Here is a 13,014-nt window from a genome sequence, read left to right on the forward strand (position 1 = left end):
CATGGGCTGAAGGAAGGACAATACTCTGTGTATAAATGCTCAGTCAACAATCCTGTATTCCATACAATTCAACACTTTAAGAGCACAAACCATCCGGATGGGGAGACATGCATGAAGAGGGTCACAGCAAGTCTCAAAATGGTGGAGCGTTACCCAAAGCTTTTATAGCCTCTGTTGACCCCCACCTAGTCGTAAAAAGCCTAAACTTACCCTCTAACTCTCAGTGAGCCTGTGTTATGACCTTGGCTCCCTGCCTATCTTCTTCCAACAAGGGGGTGAGCTCCTGTGGAATGTGCTCTGTGCTCTCTGCACACAGTATTCTCTTCTTAACTCAGCAGTATGAAATGCCATGAAACAGTGTAACTCACTCACAGTAAATCAAAAGTATAGGATAGTACAAACCTATCTAATGAATCTAATGATTTTCTAATGATTCTTTTGTAATTCAGAAGCATAGTGCAAACTAGAACTACAACTACATACTAATTATACTCTCTATAATAAGGAGTATGGTGTGGCTTACAGCAGTACAATGATTCACTCATTTCGATTATAGACATAGGATAACACATGATAAAATAATAATCTCACAGCACACACACAAAGGAACCCTCTGACCAAACATACTTCAAAACAAACATCACATTGGGGAGACAGGTCAGAGAGGTAGGCTGATAAGAAAAACAACAAAAATACACAACATGAGGCGAGAGGAGGAAAAAAAAGCTCCACCCAGACTGAGCTTCTGATGGGAGAACAAAAAAAACCACCTCAGCACAAAAGCACATGAATCTTAATACACCATAGAAGCACATGACAAGCAACAGGTGTGGGTAAGGGGTGAGAGTAAGTCAGTGTAGACAGCACATCCGGTCCTGCAGCATGCGCTGGGACTAGACCCGCCGTTCGACCTCAGCCTTGGAGATAAGCGTTCAAAGGTGTTTGGAATCCAGGATGGGGGACACAGGATGGGAACGGGAATGGGAAGTCTAAACAGAGTCTGTAATCAGGTACAGAGTTTTTTGTTGGTCAGCTCCAGCCTTGAGACCACAGCTGGCGCCGATATGGTAGCCACATGAAATGATGGTGGTTTCCTTTAGTTCTAACAACTGCATGTCAATTTTACAGTCGATCTAAATGTCCATCACGGGTGTCTCAATCTCCCATTGGAGATTTTGCGCTCAAAGACCATTTGTTAACTGTCTATAAATTCTACAGGGTTCATGTGTGTCACATGCTAAATATGCTGTGAAAAACATTTTTTAAAGAAGTCCTGCTGGAGTCAGTCAGATCATTTCCATAGAGAGGCACTTTGCATCAGCAGCACCATGCTCCAGTGCTCTGGGAGAGTTTATAGTCCTGAGAGTTGAACACTGGATGACTGACAGCTGTCCTTCATCACAACAGAAGCCACAGAAATCCTCCTCATCAAAAACATGACTTTGATCTGCGTCCTCATCTGGACTCTCCTCTGCTGCTGCTTCACAGGTAAAGTCCAGAGAATCAAACTCCTCTCCTCTATCAACATCTGTCCCTCTGAAATGAAGCCCACAAAACCATGAAGCTGCTTTATGTTTTTGTCTCTGTGTCCTCAGAGTCCAGAGGACAGATCACAGTGACTCAGCCTGGAGCAGTGAGCTCTGCTGTGGGAGGATCTGTGAACATGGATTGTAAAATCAGTCATACTGTCATTAATTCTGACTCTGTTGAATGGTACCAACATAAACAAGGGGGACCTCCTAATCTACTCATTTACTGGTCAAACCGGCGAGTATCAAGTATTTCAAGTCGTTTTACAGGCAGTGGATCAGACAAAGACTTCACTCTGACCATCAGTGGAGTCCAGGCTGAAGATGCAGCAGTTTATTACTGTCAGGGCAGACACAGCATTAACAGTCAGTATTCATTCACACAGTGAAAAACAGTCATACAGAAACCTCCCTTCACAGACACGGTTCTCTGACTCTGAAGCAAACAAGCTCACCAAAATGACCTACTGTTCTTATATTATTGCCAGATTAACTGTGAAATACACTTATATAACTAGAACAAACTTTTAAAAAGGTCTTCTAAGCTGATCTATCTAAAAAAGAAACTATTAACAAAAAATTTTTTTTTAGGAAAGCAAAGTTGGGGTGGGGGTTTATTGAACCCATCAACAGCAACAAAAAGAGTTAGTTACGTGCTAACAGTTGCTAACAGTTCAGATGTTCATTATCCTCTCACTGAGTTAAGATTAACCTAAAACATGCTAACTATTTATTTCTTCTAAATGCTGCTGAGAAAATATCATTGTCACGTGTATATTGGAATAGTTTTAACAACTACATTACTCCTTATTAGTAAGATAATAATACCTAATTAGCTTCCATAAGCGAACAAACTTTCAGAAAAATTGGGTAACATTACCATAAAGTTAACTCTACTGGTTTATTTGGAGGCAGGCCAGGCCGTGGGGCAAGACTAAGAGTCAGAGGTGAATCATTGGGACAGAGGGGGGCTGAAAACTTTGGAGAAAAAAAACCTTTATGAAAATGTAACAAATATAAACCTTTTTTTAAGTTCTACATTTTCTATTTCCAGTGAGACAAAGATTTTACTCTGAAGACAGAATCAATAAACACACAGTCTCAATTTAAAAACAAATTCACTGTTTGTCCATTTTGTTGGCCAACATTAAGACTAATTTAAAGAACACAATTTTAAAAACACATAATCATTGAAGCTTTGCGAGTGGAGTTATTTGCAGGTGGAAATATTTACATAAAGCTGGAACTACAGTTACTTCCATAAATATTTGGACAACCTTGGTCTAATTTTGGTTCTTTATATTACCACAATGCATTTTAATTTTAGTAATCTTAAACACTTGTTTTGTCAAATCTTACTTACAATTACACGAGAAATTAGCAGAAAATTAACTCTCTGACTTCTCCAAAAAATTATGTCTTTTCCATTATTGCTGTTGTCTCAGGTTGGTGTCACGATGACGCCTCCTGTTGTTAAATGTGTTGTACTGTTACTACTTCTGCTACGTAAATGCAATTTAGATTATGACAGGTTAGTGCTGAACACTGAGGCGACAGCTATTTCAACATCAGTGTAGGTCTCACAATGTTACAGAGCAGGGAAGGAAAACTGAGAATTTCACATCTCTTTACAATAAATGAATCAGCGCTAAAGATTTTAATCAGTCACCTCACTTCCAGTGTTTCATTGTGACTTATTTCCTTTTATTTCAACCCTCAAGTCTGGGATTTCAGTTCATTTTAATGATAGAAAATCTGGCAAAATCCGGTCTGGATGGGACTGGGCCCCCTTTCCCTGGCGGGTCGCGGAGTGTGGGGGTGCCTACTGGGGTCAGCGGGGGAGCTGGCCCCAGGGAGGGGTCACTTGCCCCTCCCTTCCTTCCCTCCCCATCTCCAGCTGCCTCCCTCTTCCCGCTCCACCACAACCACCCACACATGCAGGGCCTTGGAGTAGGGGTATGTCACCAGGATGCAGAGGAGGCTAACCCCCCCTCTGTCCCCTTCTGGCTGCCTCTGCCTCAATTTTATCCCACAACTTAGACATTCACATTACTCACACTCTCATAACACATACATATAGGATCTTGGGGGTGGGCACGATACACGGACTCCAAAAGACCATCAGGGTGTACACCCCACCCCTGGCATCGTTGCCCACCTCTCAATTTTAAATACACGTAGACATTGAGGGCTATCAGGAGGGACTATGCGCTTACCTGCTGCTCTCTGGCAGGTAGCTCCATGCCCTCCTGGGTTTTAAATGCACCTTAGAACACACATGCATCAACACTACAATGAGCGGGTGGAGGGAGGTTTGGAGTCTTCTCTCACCCCCATTCTCTGCGACCTGCTGGAGCAGGGGGGCTAGGAGGAGGAGTTGGCCGTCCGACTGCGGTCTGGAGTGTGGGGCCTCCCTGCTGCTGCGGAGTCGGGGCGGTCTGCCTCCCCCCACCGCAGGGAAAAGGGAAACACCACCTGGGTCTGGGTGCAGTTCCCCCCTCCAGGGGCAAGGGTACCTAGACCCGGTTCGTAGAGTACGCTTGGGGAGTGTGATCGTGTGTACAGCGTCTCTCTATGTCTGTCTCCACGTTGGTTGAGTGTGGAGCAAGTGCATATGAGAGCATGAGGGTGGGAATGGATGTTTGTATCTGTGTGTGCCTGTAAGTCTGTGTCTATATGTCAGGTTGGGTATCAGATGCCACCTCTCTGGGGACATCTCAGGCCCTCCAAGGTTTGGAGGCCTATCTCCCCCCACCACCACTTCCCCTGCCAGTGGCGGACTCCCTCAGACTTCGGTGCATTGGTGGTTCTTTGTGTCTGGGGATGGGCGTCCAGGTACACGCCGGCTCACTCCTTGGCGGCCGCTTGTCGGAGCCTGGAGCCTGGGGCTCGCTCGGACCACTTCGGAGGTGGGGTGCCCCCGGCCTCTCGGCCTGGGGCTCGGTCACTCAGGCACGGCTGGCTGCCGGCGGAGCTCACGGGCGCGTCACTGCAACCCCCCTGGCTTCTGCTCCGCGGCTGCTGGGTGAACCCTCATCTGGGACTCTCCTCAGCTCTTTCCGGGACAGTGGCGCGGCTGCCCCTCTGTTAGTCTTCCTTGGTCTCTTGTGTTCTGGGGGCCTCTGGATGTCTGGAGTTTTGATCTCCTCCATACCTGCTTCATGCCCTGGAGGACGGGGCTGTGGCCCCCCCACACCCTCTAGCAGATCATTACATGAAGGAACCTTTTAAAAAAACAAGCGCGTCCATGCTCACAGGTGTACACACGGGTGATCACACCCACAAACTACACCCTTTTTGGCTCCTACCTCAAAGCACACTGTGGTTCTGTTGATCTTATGTGCTGCACAATAATGTTTAATATTTAGTATTTACTGTCATATTCCCATATATCATTGTGATGTTGTTTATTCTATTACTCTTGTTCTCTTCTGCTTGTTTTCTTTTTTTCTTTCTCAACAGGTGATCCAGGTGATCGATATATGCATTTTCTTTTTCTTTTCTTTTTTTTTCTGCCCGTTCTGTTGGTTTTTGTTTTTTGCCCTTCTCCCCCGTCCCTCTTCTCAGCTGTTTCTCTTTCCCTCTTTCTTTCTCCCCTTCTTTCCTCCAGTCAAGTCTGTCCCGTATTCAGCAAGTGAAAATAAAATAAACAATAAAAGGTGAATCAAATGGACCATTATGGCAAGGCTGGGATGGTCAATTTGGTAAAGTAAATCCGTTGGGCATCTTTCTTTGCCTCTAGACAATAATTCTGATGGCAAAAGAGCCAAACGGGACAGGCAAAAAGAAAGGAAAAAAATAAATCTAGCAATAATGAGCAGTCACTTCATTAACAGTCACTAAGTGTTCAAAGTGAAAAACTGAAGATCAAAAAACATCTGGAATCTAATGCAGAGTTAGACTGTTCAGGTTTTTTTTCTCTGGTCAGTCATTTCTGCAGTGTTGCTGTAAAGTTACTCCCCAAGTGATCATATAGAACACAAATATAAAAATGTACATGGAGAAAAATGTCAAATGTTTCTTTTTCGCTACATTTTCTCACTTGAGGAGTTTTGCAGTTTAACAGGTTCATGCTTCCAAAGTGCTTTCACCAACACTGGCTCTTTTATGCTGCAAAAAAATCCCATTAAATGAGAACATTTTAAACTCTGCTTGTTTCACATGTATGTATCTGTGATCATGTCTGAACCTGCAGAAGGAAACAAACCTGAAAACAGAGGTGCAGTAAGAGGCGGAGCGAGACGAGACAGACGAGATTCACCTTAAAGTTTGTGGATGACAGAGCTGCAGTCGAGACACATCTCTGTGCTTCTCTCTGAAGAAAATCCAACTGAGTTCATATTTTATTTCCCAGCATCTGACCTGAATCTGATTATTGGTGAGTACACCTGATATTTATTGTGTTTTAACCAGAATTAACAGAAAACTTCCAGCTTTCATCAAACAGGAAGTTTCATTCATTTATGCTTATTCATTTTATTGTTATTTGTAGCGAAAGTCAGTGTCACAAACTACAGTTTTTATAGCCTAAAGTCGTTTTCTTTTCGCTAGCTGAGTCTGTAAAATCTGCCAAATGTGGCAATAAATACATAAAGTTGTCACGATCAGGTGTCTGTTGAATGAAGTTTGTAGTCTGCTGATGCAAATACAGAATGCAAGAGATGGAGGTGAACATAAAGCGAGTCTTTAATACTGTTTAGTCCATCCATCTATTTGCTTCGGCTTATCCTTTTCGGGGGGGTGCTGGAGCCTATCCCAGCTGTCTCAGGGCGGGAGGCAGGGTAGAATTGAATAGAATAATCCTTTAATTGTCCCACAAGGGGAAATTTGGGTGTAACAGCAGCGAGAAAGACACATATACAAACAAACAGTACACAAGACACAGAGCAGAAACATACACAATTTTTACATATTTACATGAAGGACAATGGTTACCAAAAACTGAGTACTGTACTGTAATAAAATTAAAATACAGATAAGAGGCAAACCCTGGGTATAGTGTGAATCAGTTGATAAAATAGTGCAAGGTACAGCGCTACCCTGGACAGGTCGCCAGTCTGTCGCAGGGCTGACTACTGTTTAGTTCAAAAAAAAAAAAAACAGTCCAAAAAACACAAGAAACAAAACCCAAAACCAGGAGCTTTAAGGAATAATACTATTGGAACTTAGGGAGAGAAAACACCAGGAAACACATGCCCAACAAGGAATGATGGGAAACTGAGACAATAAACACAAAAGGTAGAGAGGTAAGAGGAAACAGGTGGAGCAGGAACAAATCAGGGATGATGAGACAAGAGAAGTAGAACACAAAATAAAGCACAGGTGACAAAAGACTATCAAAATAAAACAGGAAGTAACTATTGGAAACAAAAGACTCAAAGATACAAAACTGACAGACCGGACACACAGAAGAATAAGGAAACAACAAGACACTACAAAATAAAAGTTGAACCTGCTGAAAGCAGCCAAACACTGAAACAAATACTCAAAGATTAATGAACAATGAGACTGAGAACCAGAATGTTAAATAAAGACAAGAATTTAAAGTTTGTAATTGAAAACTGTGGATCCAAACCCGGGACCGTGACACAGAGACAGAACAAATCAAAACTCAAGTATATCTGCAAGCATCATCAGGGGATATGCAGCTATTTGCATTTGTTGATCTCAGTGAGGTCATGAAAACACAGGATTTGAATCATCAACCTTTGTGTCCCTGCCAGAAAAAGTGACTCACCAGGAAGAAGTCTGGTTTCATTTCTTGCCTTGCTTTTCATCGAACACATTTTGAGTAAAGAGTTTAAATTACACAATTTAATTCATTCGATGTAAAAGACCCATAGAAAAAAGGAAAAAAGTATACTTGTTGTTAACGTGTACGGGAGATATTCCCAAATGTATATTTGCTAAAATATTCTTCTGACTTCATCAGAAAGCCATGATGAGACCAGAGGAGCTCCTAAACACCCTGGAAGATTTAACAGACGATGAGTTTGAAGGCTTTAAGTGGCGCCTGCAGCAGGGAGAAGTCCTTGCCAGTCGACCAACCATCAAAAAGAGCCGACTGCAGACGGCAAAAAGACGGGACACCGTGGACCTGATGGTGCACACCTACACTCTTCCTGGAGCTGTGGAGGTGACCAGGAAGGTTTTAGAAAGAATCTGCAGGAATGATCTGCTGCAGAGTTTGTCTGCCAGCTCAGAGCAACAAGCTGCCATACCAGGAGAGGTTCCCTGTGACGTCTGCACTGAAGCAAACTGAAGGCCGTGAAGTCCTGCATGGTGTGTCTGACCTCCTATTGTGAGGCGCACCTGGAGCCTCATCTGACAGCTTCACGTCTGAGAAGACATCATCTGGTAGAGCCCTTGGAGAACCTGGAAGGCAGGATGTGTATGAAGCACGATAAACCTCTGGAGCTGTTCTGTAAGACTGACCAGACATGTGTCTGCACGCTCTGCTCTGTTTTCAAACACAAGACTCATGAGTTTGTTCCTCTGAGAGAAGAATATGAGGGAAAGAAGGCAGAGCTGTGGAAGACAGAGGCTGAAATTCAGCTGATGATCCAGAAGAGACAACTGAAGATTCAGGAGATCAAAAAGTCAGTAAAGATGAGTAAAGATTCTGCAGACAGAGAGAAAGCAGAAGGTTTTCAGGTGTTCACTGCTCTGCAGGAGTCTGCTGAGAGAGGAATGAAGAAGCTCATGAAGGAGATCGAAGGCAAACAGAAGACAACAGAGAAACAGGCTGAAGGTTTCATCAAGGACCTGGAACAAGAAATCTCTGAGCTGAAGAAGACAAGCTCTCAGATGGAGCAGCTCTCACACTCTGAAGACCACCTACACGTCCTCCAAAGCTTCTCATCCCTGAAAACTGTTCTACCCACAAAGGACTGGACAGAGATCAGAGTTCATCCACCTTCATATGAGGGAACTGTGGTTAGAGCTGTGGCTCAGCTGGAGGAGAAACTCAGGAAATGCATGAAGAAGAAGCTGCTTGAGGCTGAGCTGGAGAGGGTCCAGCAGTATGCAGTGGATGTGACTCTTGATCCTGATACAGCAAGTTCGAGACTCATCCTATCTGATGATGGAAAACAGGTGCATTGTGGTGATGTGAGGAAGAATCTTCCAGACATCCCACAGAGATTCTCTCCATGTCCTAATGTTTTAGGAAAGCAGAGTTTATCATCAGGCAGATTTTATTTCGAGGTTCAGGTTAAAGGAAAGACTGCCTGGGATTTAGGAGTGGCCAGCGAGTTGGTCAACAGGAAGGGAAAAATCACGCTGACTCCTCAGGATGGTTTCTGGAGTTTAGGCTTGAGGAATAGAAATGAGTACAGAGCTTTTGCTAGCCCTTCAGTCCGTCTCTGTCTTCAGTCTGGTCCTGAGAAGGTGGGGGTGTTTGTGGATTATGAGGAGGGTCTGGTCTCTTTTTATGATGTGGATACTGCAGCTCTTATCTACTCCTTTACTGGCTGTTCCTTCATTCAGAAACTCCACCCATACTTCAGTCCCTGTCTCAATGATGGTGGTGAAAACTCAGCTCCTCTAATCAACTGTCCTGTCAATCAAATCGAGTCAATCAACAGATTTTATTTGATGAACTGATTGATTTTTATTGAAGGGAACCAATGAACATGTTTAGTGTAAATACTCTACAGTTTCCATGTTTTCTATAGAATCTGAATATTGTGGCCTCTGATTTATGCTTTTGTTTGATTCTCGTGGGATTTGAAGCAAACAGAAGCAAAAAAAATGAATCAGGAAATTTTCCCACTAAGTGATTATAAAATATCAGAGAATGAATCTCAGAAAGCTTCATTTAAGAATAAATGAACAGTGACCTTGTAACTGTTAACAAAATGAAACATTACACTTTTTGGTCTTTTGAAACTGATGTTTGAGACTGGACTGTTTCAAACACTGAAAGTCAGATATCTTTACACTGTGTGTTGATTTGTTACTGTTTAATATTTTCTTAACCTCTTGTAAAGAAAAGATAACTGTTGTATATAAATAATAGTGACAAATACTGCACAAAACTACTGCTTATTTATGGCACAGTCTCCATCACTATAACAACTCAGTTCGTTTCAATGCAGAAATCTTTCTTCTGTGAGTAAACAGCGCCATCATGTGTTGTACAAACATGACAAGAACACTTATTATTCAAATGTATTATGGAAGGAGATGTTTAGAAATTTCCAATTTCAAGATTTTATTTTAAATTGTCTAATAGAGTTTAAAAGTGATGCTAGAGGTAATGATTTAATAGCTAATCAGTACACCATATCAAAGAGTGGTTGAAAATGTAATTTTTATTTGTTTTCTGCAAACCAGAAACTTTTGCATGTGTAATTTTTTAATGCATTTTATTAAAAAGACTGTCACTTAATCTCGCTGGTACATATTGATTGATATTCTTTCAGTGCTTACAGCTGTGTATAGTAATTTTCCCATTCATTTGTGATTGTCTACTCAGATTTGACCATTTTATCTATGAATAAATAAGTTTTCTGCTCTATGATGCAAGTTAGACCCTCTCTATTTTATACTTTCTTTGTGTGTATTAGCTTTTTTTTAATTTAATACATTTGAAAACTGACCATATGATATCATAAATATATTGATGGATGATTTTGTACATGTCTAGATTAGAAAAATCTAACATAAGATACTATTAAACTTTTTAATAAGTCAAAGAAAATTAAACAAAAATAAAATACATTTTTAAAAAAGTGTTACCTGCTTAAACTTGCTGCCTTTTTTAGCCGTACAATGGAGATAAAACTAAACAGGGCATTATACCTCTGCTCCACAGGCTGTGACATCACCTCAAACAGATGTGGCAGGTCATCTCATCACCTTCAAATAACCACAGCAGGTCATGACGTCTGACCACCAAGAGTGCTGATGCTACAATCTGGGCTAGCTCCTGATATCATGCAGTGCCTCATATTAGAAACTTGGTGGTTTGAAAGTTGAGTAAACTGTGTAATGGTGACATCTTCTGGTCCAGTAATATCTTCACACATGATTAGAGAATTTTTTCAATGTGGCTGCAATTTGATGGGAAATAAAGCCATAGGTGGCCCAGCCTGAGTGATGAATATTTGACTCATGTCTTGGTAGCTTATGTGATCCATGGGTTGCCTCTTTTAATCCACAGCAGACTTGATGCCCTCTTTGCAATATTGATGCGCCTGATTTAGGGGACTTCTTATTGTGCAGTCCCCTGAATCACAACAGCTTGAAGTGTGAAGTGTCTGCCCGGCAAAACCTTAGCAGGACCTCAGTGGGGTAGCAATAGCTGCTCCTGCTTAGACGGTCCCCTGCAAACTTCCCATACTCAGCTGTCTTCCTCTCAGTTAACTCTATCACCTGAAAGACCAGATGACTTTGACACACGCAGCCATGACCTGGGTGTGGTCATGGCTATGGAGACAGGTTCATATATTAGTATATAGAACAAAGCATAACACAGTAAAATGTACAAATACTTAAGTAAAAGTGCATTAGAATTGTGTTTCAATGAAGTGCTTCTGCAAAACAATACGATATACCATTCTACAACTGTTTATAACTTGTGTAGTTCATATTTCTCTGTAGTTTTCCTACTTATATCCTGTTCATAGCCTGTACATAGCTTGTACACCCACTACAGCCTGTACATACTTATATTTATAGCATATTCATAACATACCTTCATACCGTGTACATTATAACATACCCATAACATACTGTTATGTAATATAGCTGTATATCTATATTATTGCTAATATATATTTTGTAATATATCTATATTATGGCTAAAGCACTTCTGGATGGATGCATTTTGTTGCCTTGTACTTGTGACATGTGCAATGACAATAAAGTTAAATTCTGTTCTATTCTAAAACTACTGCGTTGCATTTAAGGACTGGATCTGTCCGTGCTGTTTAGAGCTGGGCCTTTGCCACCTGTAATATAATAAACTCACTTTTATGTTTTATTCTTACTGACCACTCAAAGTCACACTTTATATTTTTTACAGGCGATAAATTAATACAGGACTTTACCCTATGCACCTAAAGCACTTTATCTACCTCACATCCACATCCTTTCTAGAATTAAATTAACCTAACGTGTATGTCTTTGCACTGTGGGAGGAAGCAAGAGAAATGTAACGTGGTACATTTGCAAACTCCACCTATAAAGGAACCAGGAAGCTTCATGCTGTCAGTCCACCATGCCACCACATGTCAGGCTTCATGTCTGTGCCAAGGCACCCTCTCCTTCATCTTCACATGGTCACTATCCTTTATGTGCATCAGATATGATCACCCCTGTGCTGTTTTACTATCGCATTGTTTGGAGATTCCACCATGATCCTTCAAAGACCAGCAGGTTTCTGTCTCTGTTCTTGTGACAGTGTCAAGGTCAGCTTTGAACATTAACATTGTTCCATAAAATATACAAACAGACAGTTTCCAGTTAGTTCACAATCTCAAGAATCCCTATAATCACCATACTGTTTTATCTGACCCACACCAGTGGATCTAAAGTCCATCTCTATTGATACAAGTCCAACTAGACCAGGAACAGCCTCAGTGTACAAAGGTCTGTGCACCCATGTAAAATTGTAAACATTTTTGTCATGTGTATTTTGGGCCACTTTTTGGAAAAGTCATCAAATAACAGACTAAACGAATTTAATTAAGGGTATTTTAGTTGCAGTCATCCTATAAGGAGTAAATATGTATGCTGATAGATTCAAATTGTGGAACAAGATCAAGAAAAAAATCTCCAAGGGAAATAAATCATAAAGGTAAAATTTGTAACAGAAAACTCTGCCATTCGTCTGCAGCCAAACTCTTCCCGCGTCACCACATGCTTCTGACACAAGAGAACCAGCTCTTTCAGCTCCCAACCGGCTCTTCAGGTTGTTTTGTCACTTTAATTAATTTATTATCAACAACAATATAAAATTATGCACAAAAGGAATTACTAATGTAAACAAAAGTGGTTTTATTTATAAATGTTTATACAAAAATATATACGGTGGCCCCTAGAGACAAAGCACATACAAACTCCGAAACAAGTACAAACTCCAAAGCACGTACAGAGCTACCTAGATTACTTACATGACACAATTGAAAGCATATGTGTATTGTTTGCATTTTTATACACAAACACTCATATATATTCAAATAAATTTAAAAATATGTTCATTTACCTGTTACTACCACACACCAAATCCTGTTATACTTCCTGGCTTGTAGCCACTAGGATCCTGGAGCACTTCTATTGTGTTTTAGGGGCCACGTGAATATGCTTTATTTATTCACTCCACATAAAATGTTATAAATAAATTATAAAATACAAAAACAACTATTTATATTTCAACTTTTAACTATTTGAATTTTCAGCTTTTTCCTTTTAAAGAAATTTAAAGTGAAACAACACAAAACAATGCAAACCACAACAAAATAAAATATAAAATCTCTCT

General features: G+C 41.1%; 1 pseudogene; it reads left to right on the forward strand.

The window, feature by feature from the left end:
- The first annotated feature begins 1,833 nt into the window (after positions 1–1,833).
- On the forward strand, positions 1,834–9,134 carry LOC146548421 (E3 ubiquitin-protein ligase TRIM21-like; annotated as a pseudogene).
- The last annotated feature ends 3,880 nt before the right edge of the window (positions 9,135–13,014 follow it).

This window comes from Mchenga conophoros, linkage group LG22 (assembly GCF_057382185.1).
Source record: "Mchenga conophoros isolate Kocher_MC1m ecotype Shallow Benthic linkage group LG22, M_conophoros_male_GT1.1, whole genome shotgun sequence".
NCBI lineage: Eukaryota > Metazoa > Chordata > Actinopteri > Cichliformes > Cichlidae > Mchenga > Mchenga conophoros.